The sequence below is a fragment of the Sminthopsis crassicaudata genome, chromosome 4 (assembly GCF_048593235.1).
Source record: "Sminthopsis crassicaudata isolate SCR6 chromosome 4, ASM4859323v1, whole genome shotgun sequence".
Lineage (NCBI taxonomy): Eukaryota > Metazoa > Chordata > Mammalia > Dasyuromorphia > Dasyuridae > Sminthopsis > Sminthopsis crassicaudata.
In genome coordinates this window covers 302,078,693-302,104,013 of record NC_133620.1, presented here as the reverse complement: position 1 = coordinate 302,104,013, position 25,321 = coordinate 302,078,693, and the positions used below count along the sequence as shown (strand labels likewise).

General features: G+C 37.3%; 1 long non-coding RNA gene across 1 annotated transcript in view; it reads right to left on the bottom strand.

The window, feature by feature from the left end:
* LOC141566874 (uncharacterized) overlaps positions 1-13,001 on the bottom strand; it is a 31,154-nt gene extending 18,153 nt beyond the window's left edge. Inside the window, exon 1 of the long non-coding RNA XR_012489400.1 lies at positions 12,883-13,001. This is a non-coding gene — a long non-coding RNA (uncharacterized LOC141566874). The remainder of the gene's footprint in view (positions 1-12,882) is intronic.
* Between the last annotated feature and the right edge of the window lie 12,320 nt (positions 13,002-25,321).

Below are 25,321 nucleotides of genomic sequence, written 5' to 3'. Positions count from 1 at the left end.
TTCTCTATTTTCACCTTTCCTGATTTTCCTCCATTGACCCTAACCCACCTCCATTCCCCAATCCACTCTCCCATCCCAGAAAGAGATGCGGAGGGAGAGAAGAAGGGAGGGAGACAGAGGGAGAAAAACAAAAAAGAGAGAGACAGAGATACAGAGAGTCAAAGAGAGAGAGACAGACAGAGACAATGACAAAGAGAGAGGGAGAGAGGGAGGAAGGAGGAAAGGAAGAAGGGAAGAAGGGAAGAAAAAAGGGAAGGAGGAGGAAGGGTGAGAAAAGGAGGGTAGAGGGAGAGAGTGCTTTTTATTTAATTTCCAATTAACAAAAATTTCTCCTTTCCATCTCTTCCTGATGTAATCTATGGTGTGATGTTTGTCACCAAATGATGGCAGACACGAAAAGTTGGGATTCGTCATGTGAAGAATTTATAATGGCCATTCTCTGGCAAAAGAGAAAAAGGTAACATAAAATGAAAGGATACAACAGTGAAAGATGTAGATATAAGGATACGATTCTGTAGGCCTTGGCCCTCAAGTTTCCCTCCATGGAGGGAATTACAGTACAGTGAACTATTATTCACCCCTGTTTTGCAGCTGCTGAATAACCCTGGAACAAATGTAGTTTAAAGAACACCATCCTGGGTGAATTCTGGTCAACTCTACCAAGGACATGTTATCTATGTATTGGAACTAACCACTCCAGGAGTAAAACTTCACTCTTGTCAGACTCTGACTGACTCACAGAAGGTCTCCCTTCTGGATTCACTCAAGAAAATGAAGTTAGTATTGCTGGCATTTAGTCACATTTGTTCCCTGAGTTATTTAAGTCATGATAGATCAATACCCAAATTGGAATCTCACCCATGGAGAGGATGCTCTGCCTGGGATCCTCCCAGTCAGGCTTTGCAGGGGTGTGATTCGGAATTCCCTAGCCTGAGGTTTGCAATGTTGGTGCTTCCCTGAATCAGGATGTCTATCTCTTTGTATTGTACATTATTATATTATGTTAATCATAGGATGCATTAAGTGCTTTTGCTGAAAGAACTACACTGTCAGTTCCTATTTTCCTTTTTAAAAATAGTTCATTGTTATTAAACATTTTCATACAACCTGGAATCTTAGGTCTTGTTGTGGGAGCAAACCAACCCTTAGGAGCAAATCATAAATCTTAACCTAACAAATTGACACTGGAAATGGTAGATATGAATAGAGTGGGAAAGCATATGACAGACAAGTTCCACAATGGAACTCACAATTTCCCAGTAGAAAGGGAACACCCCATGAGATTGGGGCATGCCCTTAGCTGGCAGACTAAAACCTGAAAGAGACTTACTTATAATCCTAAAAGAGTTAGTTAGCTATCAGGAGGAAAATATTGTGGAGTTAGGAGAAACCGCATGTAGTATGGGGGAAAGGGAAGGAAAAAGGGAAAGACACCACAATTGTGATGCCAATTGAAGGCTAAGTTCCTAAAAGATTTAGTGAAGAACCAAGAGCAAGAAAACAAATGTATAGGAAAAGTTAGAGAGACGAGAATTTCATGTTACTTATTTGCTAATTTTATAGCTTACATGTAGATTTGAGGGGTAGTATATTCACTATTGTCTCAGGAACTTGGTTATCACTGACCAACAGACTGGAACTATATTATTATATTCTTAAGACCAGGAGATTTTAGAATCATTGATAGACATTGTTAGAACTAAGGCCAAGGGATTTTAGGATTACTACTATATTTCCCTTAGAAGCTGTACTCCATCATTTCCTTACCCATTGGAAAATTACTCCTCTCTTTTCCCTTCCTCATTCCCCTGTCCTCTCCTTCTCTGTTTTCTCCCTCTATCTTTCCCCCCCTCTTTTTTCATCTCCTCTTCCTCCCCCCCCCCCTTTCTGACCGAGAGGTGGCCAAGGCACTTTGATCTGGCTATTTTCTCAAATTATTACAATTTCTCCAGCCTCTAGGAGTCTGAATCCTGAAAATCTTGTGAGCCCTTGAAAGTCACCAGTATGCCCACCTCTTTCCCAAAGCTGCAGTGTGGGAAACCACTTAATTTCTGGCCAACTCATTGGATTCTTCTGGGTTCCAGGATCCTGTTGCATGAACCCCAAAAGACAAGGGAGCTTTTGGTTCCCTAGTGAAGTATTAGAACTCAAAGTGATGAAACCCCATATAATAATGTCTTTAACCAAGAAGCAGAGGAAGATCCCTGTCATCTCCTAAATTGGCTCAGTCTCTATGTGGCATGAGATTATTAATCTCTGGGTCATGGATTCCAGCTGCAGGCTGGGTGATTTCCCCTTTTTCAACATCAAGTCAATTTCTTTTTTCTTTTTTCTTTTTTTTTCTGAGGCTGGGGTTAAGTGACTTGTCCAGGGTCACACAGCCAGGAAGTGTTAAGTGTCTGAGACCAGATTTGAACTCGGGTCCTCCTGAATTCAAGGCTGGTGCTCTATCCACTGCGCCACCTAGTTACCCCCAATCAAGTCAATTTCTTTGGAAATTCTAGAGACTTCTGGCCAACAATCTCTTTCAGGATTAGGCATTCATAGGAAAATGCTTATGCTAGCCCTTCCTATGTGCCAGGCATTGGGTTGAGCATTTTACTTTTGAAGAGGTCTTCAATGTTGTATATAGTTAAGCAAAGGAACAGATAAAAATTAATCCTGGAGACATGCCGGGAGAAGGCTCTGATAGAGATCAGTTTAGCTCAGTGGTCCCACCCTCTGGGGAGGTCATCCCAGTAAGAAATTCAAGTTGTCACACCCTTGAGATCCATGCTCTGTAGGGATCTCAAGCAGTCTCACCTTGCCAAGCCTTATCAAAAATCCCAGTCATGACCCTAAAATTAAATTTTCCCTAAAAAATCTACTCATGAGCCACCCCATGGCTCCTGCCCTTCTTTGAATCAATCCTCCAAGCATTCTGTCTAGTGGTGTCTTTCTCCTTACTCCTTCTCCATTCCAAGTAGTATCTCCCCTAAGTCCACTATGCTTCTCAACCACACTTCTACTTATGAATACTTAGGATACTAAGTGTAGTGTTCTCATTGGTTTTCTGGAGGTCTTTTTGGACCAGCCTTCATTTCAGCTGAGTAATCACCAAGAGAATAGCCAGGGATAAAGTCCAAATTCTTTATTGTCTTCTTGCCTGGGGCCCAGGCTAGCTTTCTGGAGGCCCTCCAGACTGGCCTTGGTCTCAGTGGAGGAAATGCAGGAGGACAGGCCAGCCACCACGGTGGTGTGAGATGGAGTGAATGTCTCTCCTTGGCTCTGAGACCTTGAGCTCCAGCCTCCATCCTCTGTCTTCTCCGAGTCTGTCTCTGAACCCTTTTCTGGCTGAGTTTGTCCCAGTATATATGCAATATGCTAAGTATAAGCCAATCATTATATCACTAGGTAACCATTATTTGAACTAGAGAACTATTAATCACTATGCTAAACTAGATAACCACTGACTCATCAATTCCACTGAGTTAATACCTTGTAAGGATCCTTCTCCAGAGTTCTGGCCCATTACAACTAAGTCCCTTTCAGAATTTAGCCTGTCAGCTAATGAATTCTTCACAAGACCTATCCCCAACTTTTGACGCCTACCATCATCTAGTATCTGTATTACTCATGTCACAATCAATATTTCATTTTATTCTCACTATCCTGGAATTATCCTCTTTCTTTTACAGATAAAAGAACTGAGATAAAAACACTTTAAGTATCTTGCCCAAAGTCTCAGTTAGTAAATGTCTGAGAATAGACTTGAACCCAGATCTTTCTGTCTCTAGGGCCAGGGTATCCACCACACAACCTAATCACACAAAAAGAAGGGACACCAGATTTAACTATTCCAGGAATATCGTGAAACATGAAATTCCCTGCAAAAAATTGCGTTCTTTAAGAGGCCTGCCTAGACAAAGACTTCAAAGCCCTAAATGCCAAACCTAAGTTTTCTTGGTTTCGCTGAAATTTTTTCCACAGGGAAGTGATTAAGTCAGACTTGTGCTTTAGGAAAATCAATTTAGCAGTTGTGTGGAGGATAGGTAGGGAAGAAGAAATACTAGACTGAGGAAGACCAATTAGGAGTCTATTGCAATCATCTGAGTGCAGAGTATAGCAGTCTATTGCAATTGTGAAGCAAGTGCATAAAGCTGGAACTAGAAATGATTGTAACTCTCCAAATATTATTTGTGACTGACTCATGCTTCTAACCTTGTAAAATGCTTGCTTCACCTAGATCAATTGCTGCTGCCTGAAATTCTGTAGATTTGGAATGAATCCCTCATAGCACTGACATAACAGCTTGCATAAAGTACATTATTAATGTTAGTGTTAAAATAATTGTTAATCAATTAATAGAAGACAATAATAGTGTTATTCTCTCCATTAAGTCCCAACTGCTGAATTTGGAACTAGAATGAGGAAGCACCTCTAAGGGTAATGAACAATTAGATGAAACCAGGCTGTGAAAGAGAAAAAGATCCACCCCCCCCAAAAAAAACAAGGTTATAAAATAGAGAAAGGGGAGAGTCCAGAAACATAATGACAATTGTTGAGAAACTCTTGGGGTTATGTGACATAAAGCAATAAGGGAGGGAAGGAAGAGTACAAACAGTCTATGAGGAGCAGTACATTGTTATATTTCTTACCTGCTGAGATTCTCATCTTTTACCACTATCTGGACCTGGCATTAGCACGCATCAGTTCATGTAAGTCTCTCCAAGACTCTCTGTATTCATTCTTATGCTGGATTCTTTGATGAAAAATGGTTTAAAAAATCCCTGTAGCTTGAATTTATATTTTTTTCCCAAATTTTAGTATGAATTCAGTAGCATATCTAAAGTTTTCCTGGTCCCCTTCAATTGTTAATACTTCAGTTGTTTTTACTCACATGTATGCAACTTATATTTCATTATTACATAAGCTTTAACTGTTTTATTTGTGTCTTATTTCAAATAGATGATTGATCACCATTGAAGAATTGCTTGAGAAGAAAAAGATTAAAGATATTAGAGTAGGTTATGAAGAAACAAAATTATCACTTTTTGCAGATGATATGATGGTATGCTTAGGAAATACCTAGGAAATCAACCAAAAAATTACTAGAAACAATTCCCAACTTTAGCAAAGTTGCAAGATATAAAATAAATCAGCATTTTCATATATTACCAACATAGCCCAGCAACAAGAAATACAAAGAGAAATTCCATTTAAAATAAATCTCAATAATATAAAATATTTGGGAGTCTGTCAAGGCAAAATCAAGAAATTATATGAACATAACAACAAAACACTTTCCACACAAATAAAATCAGGTCTAATCAATTGGGAAAATATCAAGTGCTCACAGATAGGCCAAGCAAATAGAATAAAAATCACAATACTACCTAAATTAATCTATTTATTTAATGCCATACCATTCAAACTCCCAAGAAATTATTTTATAGATCTAGAAAAAATAATAACAGTTCATCTGGAAGAACAAAAAGTCAAGAATTTCAAGGGAATTAATGAAAAAAAATGCAAATGAAGGTTGCCTAGTTGTGCCAGACCTAAAACTATATTATAAAGCAGTGGTCATCAAAACCATTTGGTACTAGCTAATAAATAGAGTAGTTGATCAGTAGAATAGGTTAGTTTTACAGGACAAAATAGTCAATGACTATAGTAATCTAATATTTGACAAACCCAAAGACCCTAGATTTGGGGATAGTAACTCACCATTTGACAAAAATTCCTGGGAAAATGGGAAATTAATATGGCAAAAACTAGGCATTGACCTCATACCTAACACCGCATATCAAGATAAGGCCAAAATGGGTTCATAATCTAGACATAAAGAGTTATATTATAAGCATATCAGAAGAACAAACGATAGTTTACTTCTCAGATCTGTGACCAAAGAAAAATTGAAGTACATTATTGAATAAAAAATAAAAAATTTTGATTGTATTAAGTTAAAAAGGGTTTGTACAACAACATTTATGCAGTCCGCCAGATTATGGCAAATGGGCCAAGGGGCGGAGACAGAGTGTAAGTTTTTGTTTTTACTATAGTCCAGCCCTCCAACAGTCTGAGGGACAGTAAACTGACCCCCTATTTAAAAAGTTTGAGGACCACTGATAGAGAATTGATTCAAATTTATAAGAATTCAAGCCATTCTCCAATTGATAAATGGTCAAAGGATATGAACAGGCAATTTTCAGATTAAAAGAAAAATTGAAACCATTTCTAGTCACATGAAAAGGTTCTCTAAATCAATTATTGATCAAAGAAATGCAAATTAAAAACAACTCTGAGGTTGTCTTACTACTACTCACCTCTCAGATTGGCAATGATGACAGGAAAAGATAATGACAAATGTTGGATATTTGGGAAAACTCCAACACTAATATATTGTTAGTGGAGTTGTGAACTGATCCAAGAATTGTGGAGAGCAATTTGGATCATTCACTTCCATTTGTTGAATTCGAAATTTTAGTGAATTATTTTCTTCAGTTAGCCTTTTTTTATCTCCTTTTGCTTGGCCAATTGAATTTTTATATGAAGTATTTCATTCATTGCATTTTTTTTTTCCATTTCATAGATTTTGTTTTTCAATGAATTGGTTTCTTTTTCATGTCTATTTTGTAAGGGATTATATGCTTTTTCTATTTCATCAAGTGTATTTTTTAAGGAGTTTTCTTCAAATAATTTCTGGTTTTCCTTTTCCATATCCTCTTGCAAAGATCTCATTTCCCTTCCCCATTTTTCTTCTCTCTTTTAAGATCCTTTTTGAATTCTTCCAAAAGAGCTTTGTGAAATGGGGATCAACACATATCTCCCTTTGGGTCTTCTTCTGGAGTTGACTTGCCTTTAGGATCCTCATGGTTTGAGATCTGTTTTTTCTCTTTCTCCATAAAAGCTGTCTATGGTCAGTTATTTTTGCTTTTTTGCTCATTTTTTTCAAAAGGTTGAAGTCTGCTTTTAAGGCCAAAGGGTGACAGCTGTTTTAGTTTACCCTGGAACCAGTAATGCTGTCTGACTTCTGGTAATCAGGTCCCCCATTCTTCTGGGGCTCAGTGGCTCACAATTTATTTGTACTTGCTTTTGCTTGTCTTGCAGCAAATCTGCTTGCAAGTAGGACAGAGTAGCCTAAGAGCCTCACAGTAGATTCCCTGGTGCTCTGATGCTACAAAGTTCTGGCTCCCTGCCCTAACTTCTTCTTCTTTTTTTTTTTTTAATTAATTTTATAATTATAACATTTTTTGACAGTACATATGCATGGATAATTTTTTACAACATTATCCCTTGCACTCACTTCTGTTCCGAATTTTCCCCTCCTTCCCTCCTTCCCCTCCCCAGATGGCAGGCAATGCCATACATGTTAAATATGTTATAGTATATTCTAGATACAATATATGTATGCAGAACCGAATTTCTTGTTGCACAGGAAGAGTTGGATTCAGAAGGTAAAAATAACCTGGGAAGAAAAACAAAGGTGCAAACAGTTTACACTCATTTCCCAGTGTTCCTTCTCTGGGTGTAGCTGATTCTGTCCATCATTGATCAACTGGAACTGAATTAGATCTTCTCTATGTTGAAGATATCCACTTCCATCAGAATACATCCTCATACAATATTGTTGTTGAAGTGTATAATGATCATCTGGTTCTTCTCATTTCACTCAGCATCAGTTCATGTAAGTCTTTCCAAGCCTGGTCATCCTGCTGGTCATTTCTTACAGAGCAATAATATTCCATAACATTCATATACCACAATTTACCCAACCATTCTCCAATTGATGGGCATCCATTCATAGTAGCACTGCTGGATCAAAGGGTATGCACAGTTTGATAACTTTTTGTCTGCCCTAACTTCTTGCCCTGGGCTCTGCAGCCTCTCCCCCTGCCAAATTGACTTTCTGAAGTTCTTCCAAAGTATTTTCTTCTGGAAATTTGTTGTATTCCAAATATTTGTGGGTTCTGTCACTCCAAAACCCTTTGATCCCAGTAGTGTTTCTACTGAGCTTATATCCCAAAGAGATCTTAAAGGAGAGAAAGGGTCCCACATATGCAAAAATGTTTGTGACAGCCCTTTTTGCAGTGGCAAGAAACTGGAAACTGAGTTTGAAGAATGGCTGAATATATTATGGTATGTGAATGTTATGGAATATGGAATATTACCGTTCTAAAGAAATGATCAACAGGATGATTTCAGAGAGGCCTGGAGAGACTTACATGAACTGATACTAAGTAAAAATGAGCAGAATCAGGAGATCATTGTACATGGCATCAAGATTATACAAAGTTCAATGCTGATGGACATGGCTCTTTTCAACAATCAGATGACTGAGGCTAGTTCCAATGATCTTGTGATGAAGAGAGCCATCTACATCCAAAGAGAGGACTGTGGGAACTGAGTATGGATCACAACATAGCATTTTCACTCTTTTTGTAGTTTGCTTACCTTTTGTTTTCTTTCTCACTTTTTTTCCTTTTTGATCTGATTTTTCTTGTGCAGCATGATAATTGTATAAATATGTATACATATATTGGATTTATCATATATATATTTTAAACATGTTTAACATAGATTACTTGCTATCTAGAGAAGGGATGGGGGGAAGGGAGGGAAAATTTGAAACACAAAGTTTTGCAAGGGTCAAGCTGAAAATTATCCACACATATGTTTTGAAAATTTAAAAGCTGTAATTAAAAAAAAAGAATTGCTGAAAAGTGGAATGGGCTTCCCTAGAAAATAATGGGCTTCATACTAATGGTGTCCAGTAATCATTTGCCAGTCATATTGATTGTAAAGGGTACTCTTTATCAAATGTGAATTAGATTTTATAGTTTTCCTTTCAATGTTGAAATTCTGGATGTGTGTGTGTGTGTGTGTGTGTTTGAGTTTTTGAGTCGGACAGACCACCTAGTCAATGATCATATTGAATAAAAAAGTGCTATAAATTCCTTGTAGAGATTAACAAAGGTAGAAATATGGACTGAAGAACACAGTGGATCAGAAAGAAATTCTATTTCTCCTATCCCTGAAACCTGCTCATTAATACTGATGTAAACCATATCCCCTTTAATCTTTGGGGGAAGGGTCAGTAAGGAATATTTGGGGGGGAGGGTTGGAAAGGAATCTTTGGGAGGTCCTGGGTCTCAAACCCTCCAGGCCTCCAGGAGGGGTGCACCCTTCTTCTGTTCAATAAGGGAAACTCCCAGGTAAGTAATCTCATTCAATTGGAGATCTTGGCCTGAATCATAATCACTGCCCTCTATTGAATTGAAAATTAGCCTTTAATCTCCCCAGTCTCTAACCTCAGCCTCAAATCACAGAAGGCTAATAAAAGACCTGGAATCTTTGCTAATGCCCTTCTGGACTCTTAGCCCGCTGGGTCTTTCTCAGTGCAAACCTTTGAAGAAGTCCTAACAGGATTTTGCTACTAAGAAAGCTGTATTCTTAGCATAAATAAACCCATTCTTGCCATAAACCTCAAGCCTGTATTCATTCGGGTTTGTGAATTCTTTTGCAAAGCCTGCAACTCTCCAAGGGGGACCCCATTGCTATTAGGGGATCTCTCGATCCTCAATTCTCACACCTCAACAATATCAAAAATGGAGTGACTGATATTTGCCCAACTTGGTCTTTCCTCAGTCCCAACTCACTACTTCTACAAAAGTGCAATCTCAGGGACTGGCTGAAAAATTAGAGCTGGGATTTTTTACTGAGATTAGTGTCAAGGTGAATCTTGCACAAGCTAAAAGATAATGAGATCTTGGGACCTTAACTATACTTTATAGCTATTTTACAACATAACCTTGTTCTTTCACATTATCTCTGAAATGCAATCTCATCAAGGGAGACACTTAAGGATCCTTTAAATGGGCGGCCACAGAGCAACAGGAGATTGAATGACCCAGAAGTAATCTCTGTGGATATAGGACTGCCCTTTGGGTGGGATCCTGTCCATATTGAGATAGCTTCGTAATGGTTGACGGCTCTCGCTGGTTGGCTGTGTGTGTGAGGTCACAGGCCCTTTATAAGCCTACTGTAGGCAGCAACTCTCTCTCTTTAACCTGGCTCCCTAACCTGGGGTAGCTGAGCCAAGCTGATGGATAGCGGAGAGAGGTAAGGAGTTTGGTAGTGAACACGTGGGTCTTCAGACCAGGTGTTCATTAAGGAGTTAACAAGCCAGGGCATTATGTGAGTAGGTATAATAAAGGCTTTAAGTTTACACTTGGCTATTCTTGAGCTCGCTACTGGTTATTAAACTATAGATTCAAGAGATTGTGGCCAGAGACCTTCAAAAGCCTCAGAGGAGGCGAGCCGGGTAGAGTTGACACTGCAAAGGTCAGTGGTCAAAGGTACTCTGTTGGGCCTAGGACAGACTGGTAATAGTAACTGCCAGGAGGGCATGTTACAGAGACAGACTAGGCAGCAGCTAGAAGAAGATGCACATACTTATTTTTCTGGGGCATAGCAAGGAAGGTACAGGCAAAGAGCTAGAAGAGAAGCTAATTTTTGGAAAACAGGAATAATCAGAAAATCAAAACTGAAGGTATGAGTTTATTACTATTAAATAGGTAGCCAATCAAATTAATAATGTTAATCACTATTCAATCCTGTAATAATTGTCAGATACATCATGTAATATTGAGATTGGGAAGGGACCCCAAAAGGTTGAGGGTCACAGACCAAACCTATATCCAAGTCGAGGTGCAAAGCTTATTGTAATTGTAATGCTAATCAAAATTCCAAGAGAATTTATCAAGGAATCTGAAGCAAGGAGACACATTTATCTAGCCCTTCATGTTATAGATATGCTAATTTCATGGGCTAGGGGTAGAACCAAGGAGTGGTCTCAAAAAATTGGCTATCACTGATCAACAGACAGTGATGTTTATAGGACTATTCTAAGGCCAAAAGACTTGAAATCATTGACAGATTGTTAGAACAATAGTCTCAGGATTCCTAAAGTCTAAGGAAAGAAATATTATTATATTCTTAGGCCAGAGGAGTTTTATAATCATTTACAGAACAGAATAGAATTCTTAGATCAGAGGCCTCAGGATGAGATTCCAAAGTCAGAAGATTTAGAATCACTGTCACATTATTAGAACAGAAGCTCCCTTGTAATGCAGGAGAAACTGAGGTAGGATAGAGATTAGAGAATTATAATATCTTATTTATTGGAGAGCTTAATTAATTGACTGGATTGGAATCTTGTCTCCAAGAATCCAGATTCTTTATAGGGTATTTATGATTAAGAAGAACAATGACAGAATGGGAGAGGCACCAGACATTCTGATCAAGTTGGGATGATAGAATGGGATAGATAAGTTGGGAACAAGAAGAACAATGACAGAATAAGGGAGGCACTGGACATTCTGTAGGAAAGGTCTAGGGTCATGATGTCTAAGACAGAAGATCTTTCTCTTTATCAAACATCCTGATGATTAGGAGGGAGAGGTGGTATTGCAACCAGGGGAATTGGGGCAGAACAATGGAAGTAGGACAATTCAAGGAGACTGTGGCATAACACCCTAAGGTCAGGGGACCTTAAAATTATTGCTATCTCTCCTAAAAGCTATATTACATTGGTAAGATTTCAGAAAATGGAGAAATTAGCATGAGTTGGAGAAGCCAAGAAAGGCTTTGAGGAAAAAAGAGGACTTAAGTTGGATCTTTAAGGATGAGTAAGATTTGGACAGAAGGAAATAAGAAGGGAGGAAAAAACAGTTATGGGCAAAGATGCTTTACATAAGTCACTGGAAATTTTAGGAGACTACCCTAGCTATTTAAAAAGTAGAGGGACAAAAGTTTTCCATTCAGAATGTCATTATCCTAGTTCAAATTCTTACTACTTCCCTGGTACTGCTGAGAGTAACATCATAAGCAACCTAGAAAGTCACTTTGGATTCCTCCCGTATCTAATTAGTGCCAAAGTCTGTGGATTTCAGCTTTGTAACTTTTCTAAAAGTGTCCCTTCCTCTTCTTTGACTTTGAATGTCTTTTACCTCCTATCTTATCATTAATAGGTATTTGTCTTTCAAATATAAATGTCTTAGGCTAATTGTATGAATGTAAATAGTTGATTCTGTTCAATCATTTCGATTGAATTCTTTTGGAATCTGTTAGAGTTTTCTTGACAAAGTTACTTGTGTGGTTTGCCAATTCCTTCTTCAGCTCATTTTACAGTTAAGGAAACTGAGGCAAATAGGGTTAAGTGACTTGCCTAGGGTAACACAGTGCCTGAACCAGAGTCTAACACAGCTCTTCCTGATTCCAGGCCTGGTGTTCATTGAGAATAACCTAGAAAGGCGATGCTGTTAGCAGTCAGTCATTAGCAGGAGCCTAGAGGAGAGAAACCTAACAATTCACAATAGTAGAGGGCTTTTTGGAGAAGAGATATGGGAATTATTTACAGGACGAAAATCATCAGGTAAATTCATTTCTCCATATGTTTTAAATTTGAAGTTACAAAAATATCAGCACTCATTCCATTCACCTCTTTCTATTTAGATTTTTTATGTTCATCAGTTTTCTCACTTTTCTCGCCAAGACAGTATACATAGTGAATACTTATAGACTCTAATAACACACACAATTAATAAAACTATATTAAAATATTGTCCTTCTAAGAGATGTTATCCTAAATCAAATTCCACTTATATATAAATTATAATATATATATATATATACATATATATATATATATAATTCCACTTATATATATTTTTATATATATATAAATTCCACCTATATATAAATTAAATATAATATATTCCACCCTTTATATAAATTGACCTGGGATTTGCGGTTAAAACGGAAAACTCATTCCCTCTTAGTTCTAAAAGTGATTTGTCTCATCCTAATCTTTGTGCCAAAAGATAACTGGAGTCTCACCTGGGATTTCCGAAAAATATGCAAATAGTTTGGGTGGCCACGTTAAGAAGGAACTGGGACTGCATAGTCGATATTCCGCTCCCCTGTCCCGGCAAATCCCATCTAGTCCAGAGAATAGGGGAAGACTGAGAAGGATTTATTCAAAGCTACCTCTAGGGAGGAGGAAATACGAATAATTTAGGACAAGGCTGGCCAGCGACACCCACTGGTGTGACATTTATTTAACATTCTCTAAGTCTTTTTCCCTTAAGTATGAAGTGCAACTAAAATGTCCATTACCTTAAATTATTAAAACACAAGTTAGCTTCACCTAGTTCCGGTGGAGCTATGGTTTGAAAGAGAATTGAAGGTTTCCGGTTTTGCTTTTCTAGCTAGTAACTTCAACCAGAGGCTTCTGTGGAACCGACGCGGATTGGAAGCCTTGGCATATTTTTTTATTTAAGGAAGTGTTGGAAGCGCCAGAAGAGCCATACTATCTTCCCCCCACAACCATGCCTAAAAAATCCTCCCACCTTCTGATTCAGTTCATTCTCCCACCCCACCCCGACCCCCGAAAGCTCCCAGGATCGGTCAACTCTTGTTGAAAAACAAAGCCAGGAGGAAACGGCTCAGCCCCGGAGGATTTTGGGAATCGTAGTTTTAAATGATCCGGTTTCACAATCTGTTGTTTGACGGCCTCTGGTACCAGTGGACTCCTCTTGCAAGGTCAGAAAAGTGTATTAGGGCGCAGGAGGGTGTGACCTAGAAGGGTGACTTGTACACTCAAACCTTCCACCTTGCCTATTTTGGGGGCAGTCGTGGGAAACGGGGTCTTCATTTAATCCCTCCTCCTGGTGCTGGAGACTGCGTGCTTCCGGTCCGGCCCCTACATTAAGGGTTTGGACTGAGTACCGGACTGGAGGGATGGCGCCGCGCTCTCCAGAGTAGCCAGAATTGTTCGGCTGTGCACTGGGAGGGGGTGAGCCCGCTGCCGGGGAGGAGGGGGAGCGCACCGGTATTCGAGAGTATGCTCCTGGCTTTTATCTTCTGGCCCCTGCTGTGCCCTACTGCGTTTTTGGCTGGGCTAGGGAATCGTAGAAGGGGAAAAGGACCCATTCCAGGGCACCTGACCTTTTCTTTTTGAGCACAATTTTGTCTCAGCCCAAATCCTTTCTTTTGTAACCAAAGTCTTATGCCCTTTTTTTATATCCTTAAAGACAGAAAGGTGGAAAGGACCCTTCCCCACCAGCTATCCTTTTTCAGTCTATAATAGTCCATCAATTAACGCTTTTGTTCCAACTAACTGCATATGTATTTCCTGGCGTCCTCAAGGTCTGTACTTTCTGGTTCCAAGGATGTTGAGGCAAATTTTTTTTTCCCCATGTTCAACTAAGTGTTTCAGTGTGTATGTCCTTGTGGGTTTTGTCTGTAATATTCAAATAAACCAAGCTAGCCCTTTAAGCTCTGCTGCCTGATGCTCATCTTGTATATATTCCAAGTCTTTTGTATAGTTCTGTGGGAGGTTGACCTGTATTAAATTGTGACTGCTTAAGCCCCTCCTCTTGACCCTTACCTGTAAGTCTGGACCCAAATCTTCCCAAGTTTCTCTCTTTGATTTAGCCCCAGGGTGAAGGTACTAGTTGGAAGAAAACTTTTTTTTTGTCTCTCAGTTCTAAGTTCTCCTGGAAAAAACTACAATTATATATAACAAGGTAAACTAATATAAATTTGTCTCTTCTTTTCAGATTAAGGAAACAGGTTCAGAAATATAAAGTGATTGGCCTATGGTCTCTCAGTTAGATTTTACAACTTGGATCATCTGACTCACTCCAACATACTTCTTAGTGTGTGGAAAAGGTGAAGAACTTACAGATAAGGCACATATTATTGATCAGAGTCTGTTAGCTAAATTAACTGAAGCCTTAAAGGCCTCAGTTTCGACTTCTCTGGAGTCAGGTGATTTTAGATAAGGCTTGGACTACATGCCATTGTCCAAAGAAGGATACGTGCCCAAGAAGCTATACATCACCCTATCTACTGCATTCCGCTGACCAAATAGAGGAATAGAGACTTATGTAACCAATCACAACATACAGAGAGTGGGATTTTTGGGATTCTTTGTCTGAAATGTATAAAAACTGTGAGCATTCTCAAGTGAGTGGCCCTCCTGCTGTGAGCTTCTTCTCACAGAATGGGGTGGTCCTCTTCTCGAGATTCTAATAAATAATTCTGCTTTTTATGAGTGATCTCTGAGTAGTCAATTTAGGTAGATGTCTTCATCCCAAGCATTAGCTATTTTAGAAGTGATGAATATTCTTGGAGCAGAAGTCCTCTTAAGGAGGCACACAATGGAATTTTGTCTCTAGTTTCAGGAGGTGTTCAGCTTTTCTAGCTTTGAGAGTTCTGTGAGTGGAGATGAGAAAAACTGGTTCAGATGTGGCTGATTTGTAGTTTAAGATGTTCTACCTAAGGCTTTAAAAAAAAAGTGATTGGGGTACAGCCAACCTGCAGAAAGTAGCCTGACGTATTGACTCTGGAAGGAGTATTTGACCCAAATGCTTGAGGAGAAAAATAGTAAGGCAGCTTCGAAGGATCTCTACCAGAGTGAAAGTAGAAGATAGAAAAGTATCATTGTTGTGTATGAACAATAAATCTTAGATCTGGATCTAGAAGAGACCTTCCTGATCATTGAGTACAAAGAATATATTTTACAACTGTGGTCTAGAGAATTAGCCATCTCCACACTAAAATTTGAACTTAGGTCCACTGACTTCAAATTCAGTGCAGTAAAACTCTTTTTGAACCTGAACTTGAGCCCCCATAAAACATCTTATAGCCCAGTTCTCCTTTTTCCCATTACTAAAATATTTTCTATTAAATGTTCCTATAAGATGTAAAGAGCAGGATGAAGACCATTTTTTCTACTTTTTCAGACATCTCAAAGGGCTTTTTCCTCTTCCCAAGTTTATTCACTCTTTTAAGCAATTGGTTGAAACTTGGGTTGTGAGTCATTAAACTACCTATTAATTAACTACCTTACTATTTGTCATGTTTTTTACCTCTTGGATCTTGTGATTTTTATAATAACCTTTTGGCATAGGATAGGGCAAGTACTTGCTACCATAACATCAACTTCACAAAGATTGTAACAGGCCCCTGATGTTCTCAGGAATTGTTACTTGGCTGAGGTCATGAGGTACTATACTAAATATAGTACTCAATGGTGGGTCAGAAAACCCAGAAGAGGGTCCATATTTCTTTTGTATTCCTTTCACGAGGCCATATTATCATTTTTATCTAAAAAGTTTTATTGGAGAAAGAGAATTCCCTCATAAACTGAGGCAAGGAAAGAATGTAAATATTTTCTTAACATTAAATTATGAGGTGATTGGAGCTCAAAGACAGTGAGTTTCTCCAGATTTTATAGTGCATTAAGAATAGAGATGTGAATTCATTCTTACCTATCCACTAGATCAGACTTTTCACTCTGCAAACCACTATGACCACATCAGGAGTTGGAGTCTTTGCTTTAATATCCGAATTTTGTTGCTCTTATCCCAGAAGGCACTGCAACTATTCTTAGATACTTGTTCCCCCAAAGTAGATGAATGGCATTTAGAAAGGCCCCAGATAATTGGAACATTCAGGGAGAATTTAAAACTAAACTCCTGTCCTTGATTTCTATTGTAGACTCCCTTATCCTGAAATCTTCTGTAAAAGAATCTGGATCCCAGGTATCAATGTTTATTATGGTCTTCTGGGAAGAAGAGAAGCTCCGAGCTTCTTTTTGACTTACTATTCTCTAAAGTGATATTGATGAGGTTAATGGCAGTCAGAAAGTTGTTAAAATCCCCTTATGGTCAGGCACACAGGTTCTTCATGAAAGAATTCATGAACTCAAATTATTAATTGGCAAAAATGAAAGTTTATTGTTGGATAGGAAGCCAGTTTTGCTAAGAGACTGGCTTCTTTAGTAGCAGAGTAATTAGAGGCTGACACTGAGAAGAGAATGACTTCTCAGGAGGCAAAATTCTAGAAATAAAGTAAGCTGCTTTGGACCTTCTGCAAGGAGTGAGTTTAGAACTGGGAAAACATTTTTACTATCAAAGGTTTTGATAAAGGTCTCATTTTCAAAATATATAGAAAATTGACTCAAATTTATAAGAAATCAAGTCATTCTGCAATTGATAAATGGTCAAAGGATATGAACAGGCAATTTTCAGATAAAGAAATTGAAACTATTTCTAGTCACATTGAAAAGGTACTCTAAATCACTATTGATCAATCTAAATTAAGACAATTCTGAGGTACCATTTCATATCTCTCGGATTGGCTAAGATAACAGAAAAAGATAATGACAAATGTTGGAGGGGATGTGGGAAAACTGGGAAGCTGATACATTGTTCGTTGAATTGTGAGTGGATCCAACCATTCTGGAGAGCAATTTGGAACAATGCTCAAAAAGTTATCAAAAACTTATACCCTTTGATCCAGCAGTGTTACAGCTGAACTTACATCCCAAAGAGATCTTAGGGGGCAGCGAGGTGGAACAGTGGATAGAGCACCAGCCTTGAATTCAGGAGGACCCAAGTTCAAATCTGGTCTCAGACACTTAAACACTTCCTAGCTGTGTGACCCTGGGCAAGTCACTTAATCCCAGCCTCAGGAAGAAAAAAAAAAAAAGAGAGAGATCTTAAAGAAGGGAAAGGGACCCACATGTGCAAAAATGTTTGTGGCAGCCCTTTTTGTAGTGGCTAGAAACTGGAAATTGAATGGAAGCCCATCAGTTGGAAAATGGTTGGGTAAATTGTGGTATATGAATGTTATGGAATATTATTGTTCTGTAAGAAATGACCAGCAGGATGATTTCAGAGAGGTCTGGAGAGACTTACATGAACTGATGCTGAGTGAAATGAGCAGAACCAGGAGATCACTATACACTTCAATAATGATACTGTATGATGATCAGTTCTGATGGATGTGGCTCTCTTCAACAATGAGAGGATCCAAACCAGTTCCACTTGTTCAGAATTGAAGAGAATCAGCTACACCCAGAGAGAAAACTATGGGAAATGAGTGTGGACCACAACATAGCATTTCCACTCTTTCTGTTGAGTGCATTTTTGCTTGCATTTTTGTTTTCCTTCTCAGGTTTTTTTAACCTTCTTTCTAGATTAGAGATTTTAGACTCCAAAAGCGATCGCAGATCAAAAGGGAACACAGTTTCAGAGTGATAATTTGAACATGGGCTTTGGCATTTTTTTTTGGATGACTGGGGATTTGGATAAAAGGGAATTGAGAGAGATTATAGAATTCATTTCAGTAAACATTTAGCAAACAGTCTATTATTTGATAAAGTTAAATGGTATAAGTCTTCAGTGATCTCAAATTCTACTTGGGGAGTCGGAAAGCGAAACGACCTGTACACAAATAAATAAAAATCAAAATACAAAAAACAAAGTAATTTCAAAAGGAAGGGAGAGTTAACTTTGAGGGGTTGTGAGGAGTTAGGCAAGACCTTCTGTAAATGATGGTACAAACTTTATTAGGGAAAGCTAACTGGTGCAAAGAACACTGGTCTTAGAGTTAGGGACCCCTGAATTAAAATCCTGCTTCATACTTAACAAGTCAGTAAACTCTTTAGCTTCAGTTTCCTTATCTGTAAAACAAGATATTCTAATAGCACCCAATTGCACTGGGTTGTTGTGAGAATCAAATGATGTAACATGTAACATGCATTGCAATCCTTAAAGCTTTATATCAATTCTAGCTTTTTTTTTTTTCCTTTAGAAATAACTTGAAATAACTTGAACAGTCTTGTCTATAATTTGTACTGCAGAGGATGAAACTTTCAAATTGCTTAGAGTTCAGGAGTTCTGAACTTCAGTAAGTCTGAACCTTTTCAGGCGTTTACACCAATATGACGAATCCTCAGATGTAGAGAGCCATCAAGTTACCTAAGGAGGGGTGATATAACCCAATTTGGAAAAATGAAGGCAAGTCAAAGCTTTCAGATCCATGAGTAGTAAGCTCAAATCTGTAAATGGCTGCTGTGTGCTTGGAAATCCAAGCTGGGAAATAGGGATAACCAGTCTCAAAAACCAAAAAGCCATTTCATATTTACAGTTAAATTAATTTGGCTAAATTATATATAATGTAGCAGTACCCAATTTTTTTTTTTACTTTTTTAAAACCTTTTTGGGGTGCTTTTTATTTTTCCTCCTACTCTTCAGTATCCTTTTTTTTTTTTTACTTTTTAAAAACCTTTTTGGGGTGCTTTTTATTTTTTCCTCCTTTTCAATATCCAATGTATTTTGCTTTTTTAAAACCTTTTTTTGGGGTGCTTTTTATTTTTTCCTCCTACTCTTCCAAATGTGCCTTCCCAACTCACCTTAGGAAGGCTTGTTGCCTGCCTTTGTTCCAAAAGTGAAAAAAAAAAAAAAAAACACCAAAAATAATTCAGCAGAGCCCCCTGACACATCAACTGCATTTGATAGCATATACAATATTTCAACCTTATATTTGCCATCTTTTCAAGAAAAAGAAGGAAGTGTTTTTCCTCATTTCTTCTCTAAAGAAAGTTAGGGGTTATTATAATTAGATAGAGTTTAGTTGCTTTATTGATTTTTCTGTTCATATTGTTACTTTTTTTGGTAGGCAAGCAATATGTTTATTTTTCTTGATTACCCATATTTGTTTTTTTAAATTTATTTTATTTAAAAAAATAAGAAAAAAGAAAAGGAATACAAAACAAAATTAAAGAGAACATTGTCATGTGCCTGGCAGAACATCACGGAAGATTCAAAATATATAACAACAAATTACTAGTTCAATAAAGTGTATATATATATGTGTGTGTGTGTGTGTGTGTGTGTGTGTGTGTGTGTGTGTGTATACACATGTATATATGCATATATATATATGTGTGCATATATGTATGTATATATAGATATATATTTGTAGAAGAAATCATATTCATGAGTATTCATCTTTTCTTTACTTCCTTGTAAATTGTTCTTTTGTTCTCTGCTGCACACTTTTTTACTTTATTATCCTCTCCCCATTTCTACCACTACCCCCCCCAAGCAGACTATAGTTAAGAAAGGATATATTTATACATATGTAGATACATAAATACACATACACACACGCATGCACACACATCCTTCCGGGGGAGGATACACACATATTTTTTCTATCTCTGCTGGTTTAATTCTACTCTTTAACTTGCTTTGCAAGTTAAGTAATAACTTAACCTGCCCCCAGTCATGAATCCCTCCTTTGTCTTCTTCCCTCACCCTTTGCTTCCCCATGAATCTATCCCTCTACCATATTTCTTTATAGATTTTGGAAGATGCTATACCCCTCATGCTATATATGTAATGTTGCCTATTTAACCCATTTCCCATATGAGGTAGGTTTTTGGAACTATGTATCCTCCCCACTCTAATGCCTGTGTCTAGTCTTCCTTTGCACCTCATTTGTATAAGCATAATTACTATTTTTACCTTAACTCTATCCCAGTCTTTCTTTTGAGCTACCATATTGTTGATGTCATTCTTAAACATATGGTATATATTTCCTATGTAAAAAACATAAACAAACAATTTGTCCATGTTGAGTTCCTTGAAATTGATCTTTCATATTGGATCTTATATGTTAAATTTTCTATTAAGCTGAGGTTTGGTTGATAGAGAATCCTGAAAATCTGCAAGTTTGTTGAATGTTCATTTTTTCTCATTCAATCTTATAGATAATTTTGCTGGATATGATATATTTGGCCATAGCCTACTTCTTTTGATAGTAGGTAGATATGATTCCAGGACCTATAGTCTTTTTATTGGAGCTTCTGATATGTCCTGTACAATTCTAATTGTAATTCCAACATATTTGCATTGTTTTTTCCTTGTTTCTTGCAACATTTTTTCTTTGATCTGGGGGTTTCAAAATTTGGCAATAGTATTCCTATGTGTTTTCCAGAAAGGATCTCGTTGAGGTAGTGATTAGTAGATTTTTTTCTATTTATATTTTTTCCTCATACTCTATCACTGCAGGATAATTTTCTTGGATTATTTTTATGCATTATTGTATCTAGGTTCTTTTTCTGGTCACAACTTTCAAGTAGTTCAATTATTCTTATATATTTTTTTTCTTCTTGATCTGTTTTCCAGATCTGTTGATTTTCTTATAAAGATGTTTCACATTCTGTTCTATTTTTTCATTTTTTTATGATTTATTTTGTTATTTCTTGGTCTCTCATAGCTTCACTGGAAGCTTGCCCAATTCTAATTTTCTTTTCTTTTTTATTTTTATTAAATAAAGTTTTTTGTTTTCAAAACATCTACACAGCTAATTTGACAACATTGACCTTTGCATAGCTTTGTGTTTCAGATTTTCTCCTCCCCACCCCCTCCCCTAGATGGCAAGCAATTCAATATATGTTAAACATATTAAAATATATGTTAAATCCAATATGTATAAACATATCTACACAATTCTTTTGCTGGACCAGAGACCTCAAATCAAAAAAAAAAAAGAAAGTAAATGAATACAGAAACAAAATGCAAGCGAACAACAACAAAAAGAGTGAGAATGTTATGTTATGATCCACATTCATTTCCTATAGTCCTCTCTCTGGGTGTAAATGGCTCTCTTCATCACAAGATCATTGGAACTGGCATCAGTAATCTCATTGTTGGAAAGAGTCACATTCATCAGAATTTATCATCATATAATATTGATGTTGTCATGTACAATAATCTCCTGGTTCTGCTTACTTCACTTAGCATCCGTTCATGTAAGTCTCTCCAGGCCTTTCCAAAATCATCCTCCTGCTCATTTCTTATAAAACAATAATATTCCATAATATTCATATACCATAACTTATTCAGCCATTCACTCAGTTTCTAGTTTCTTGACTCTAGGAAAAGGGCTGTTATTAAGGGACAGGTCAATTCTCCGAGAGCCTCCACAGCTGTGGGTCATAACATCTGAAGGAGCTGCAAGGCAGCCTTGCTGACACAGGTGTTGTAGACTAGGAATGAGATAAATTGGAGGCAGAGGGAAGAGGAGAGAGGTCAAACAACGCAATGGCCTCTCAGAGAGGTCACAGAACAGCAACTGCCTTTAAGGCTCCTTATATCATTCTCTCACAAGAAGAGATCCATTCTGGGTTGGATCTCCAGCAGCCACTGTCACGTGGCTCCCATGTATTCCAGCAGCTCTCCCGTGTATTCCAACAGGCCACCACAAACATTTTTGCACATGTGGGTTCCTTTCCTTCCTTTAAGATCACTTTGGGATATAGGCCCAATAGAAACACTGCTGAGTCAAAGAATATGCAGTTTGATAATTTTTTGGACATAGTTCCATATTGTTCTCCAGAGTGGTTGGATCCATTCACAACTCCACTTTTTCCCATATCCCCTTGTCTTTTCCTGTCATATTAACCATTTTCTCTGATCAATAGTGATTTAGAGAACCTTCTCATATGATTAGAAATAGTTTCATCTGAAAGTTGTCTGTTCATAGCCTTTGACCATTTATCACCAATTCTAATTTTCAAAGAGTTATTTTCATCTTTGAGACTTTGTATCTCCTTTTCTAAATTGGTTAACTTTTTTTTTCATAATCTTGTTTTTCTTTGTTTGTTTTCAGTTTTTTCTCAATGTCTCTCATTTGATTTTTAAATTCTTTTTTGAGTTCTTCTATAAATTCTCCCTGGGCAGGGAGCCATTTCACATTACTCTTTGGGGTAGAAACTTTTTTTACTTCAGTGTCCTCCTCTGAAGATAAGCCCCAGTCTTCCCTGTTCCCATCATAAGTTTTTATTTTCTTCTTTGCCAGTTTATTTTTTTTTTTTTTAAATGAGAGGTATTTAGTGTAAGCACCTCTAATTATTCGCTGGGGAGATGGTGCTTCCAGCTTCACTTGACCTGGAATTCCAAACTCAGAGCTCACCCTCCACCAAGTGGCTACAACTAGCAATGACACTGCTCCAGTGCCTCTGAATTAATGGATGTGCTGTTTTCTTCTTATCTAGGGCTGAGTCACAGCAGCACAACTGGATCTGAGGTTCCCAATCAGCAAAGGTTCACTCAGCCTGCCCAGATTCAGACCTGGATTCCACACATTCTTGAGAAGGTGAAAGTTTCTATGGTTCCAGCTGAGGTTCCAGTCACACACCCAGCTATCCCCAGAGCTCCCACTTGGTGTTTTTGTGGAACTAGCCTGGAAGTGTTTGCACATCACTCTAACCCTGGGTCTTTCTTCAGATCTTCTCTGGTTGTATCTGGAGGGTGTCTGTAATGCTCCAAGCCTTTCTGATTTTTCACCAGTCTATATTCACTCTAAGGCTCAAATTTGTTCTATGTGAGGGAAATGTGGAGAGCTTGAAATTTACCAGCCAAATATATCATTTTTCCAGAATCCTCCCCTATTTTGCTAATTTTTAAAAAAAATTATTTTTATTACCTTCACTTCTGAATATATCTCTTATCCAGAAGGCCATCCCTTGAAATAAAAAATAAACTTTTTTTTTTTTTTTTTTCTGAGGTAATTGGGGTTAAGTGACTTGCCAAGGATCACACTGCTAGGAAATGTTAAATGTCTGAGGTCAGCTTTGAACTCTTCACTGCCCCACCTAGCTGCCCCTAAAAAATAAACTTTAAAAAAAGCAGCAAAGCTAACATCTCAACCAATCCAGGTAATATATGCATTGAAAGGAGAAAAGTACATTTTGTTGTCTCTTCTCTGAGGGTTAAGCTTTGTCATCATAATTACTCAATGTTAAGTTTTCTTTCTTTGTTCTTTCCATTTACATTGTTGTAATCATTTAGTATTTCTTTTTTCAAGTTCTGCATACTTTATGCTGTATTACTTTATATAAATTTTACCAGGTTTCTATAAGTTTTTGGCTTTTCTTAAAGTTATCATTTTGTATAGTGGAATAACTTTCTATTACATACAAATACTATAGTTTATTTAGTCATTCCATGCTTTGTTTCCCAGTTTCTTGTTATAGCAAAATATAAATATTCTGTCAAATATAGGTTCTTTGTTTTTGTCTTTGACTTCCATGTAGTATATGCTTATCAAATGACTGCTGGGACAAATTATATAGACATTTTTGATCCCTTTAAAAACATAATTTGAAATTGCTTCCAGAATATTTGGATCAATTCTTAGATGAATTGTGTCTTAAATAAATCTAAATATTGTAAAAGGTGAAAGTCAGGAAGGAGTACTTTCCAGATATGGTAGTATCACTTATACTAAAGCATGGAGACAGGAAATGAAATGTCATATTCATGCAATAGCTTGAGACCAGTTTGACTAGAAAGGTAGGAATCCAGGTTTTGGAAGACCTTAAATGCTAGACAGAAGACTTTATATTCCATTCTAAAAGCAGAGCGAAACCCTTACATTTTTTTTTTTTAATAAGGTAGTAGCATGTTCAGATATATGTTTTATGAATATAAATTTAGTATCTGTGTGGAGAATAAGGAAAAATTACAGGCAGGGAAATAAATGAAGAGGGTACTGCAATAGTCCTTGTAAGGGGTATATGTCTTGAGCTAGAAAGAGTACAATAGATGCCACCATAGTGCCTGCCACAAATTAAGTACCATTAAATATTTACTGACTGATATTTTTTGGAAGTAGAACTGATAAGGCATAGGAGTTCTAAATGAGGAATAAAGGAATGGAGAATTGAAGATGACTCCAAGAATTAACAAACCTTGGTTATGGGAAGGATTATAGTGTCGTGAAAAGAAATAGGAACATTTGGAGGAAGGACCGGTTTAGGGGAAATGTGATGAGCTCTTTTTAAAGACATATTGAGTTTGAGATACATCCAGATAGAAATATCTAACAAAAAGCTGGTCATGTATAAGTGATCTGCATAAAGATGATAACTGAGCATGAGGGAGCCAATAAAATCATCCAAGAGAAAGAGTATAAAGGAATGAGTGATCAGATTAGAGTAAGCATATACTTAGTGGAAAGGATAATAATGATCCAGCAAAAGGTATTGAGAAGGAGCAATCAAATAATTTTAAGAAGAAAGAGAAAGGAAGCTAAGAAGGCTGTCTGGAAAGAATCAAAGACTACTATGTTGAAAACTATAGAGAGAAGTTGTAGTAGGAGGACTGAGAAAAGACCAGATATGTTAAATCTGAGTTTAAATAAATAGTAAGAGTTTGTTGAGAACTTTGAAAGGAATGACTTTAGTTAAGTGATAGGCTTAGGTACTGACCAACAGCTAGTATCATATACCAAGATATGGGTTCATGATTTAGATATAAAGGATGATAATATAAGCAAATTAGGAGAACAATGGATTTCTTCATTGGAAGATATAGCTTTATTGGTCTCTGAGGGAAAGGTACAACTTCTCAGATCTCTGGAGAAGGAAGAAATTTATGACCAAAGAAGAACTAGAGAACATTATGAAATG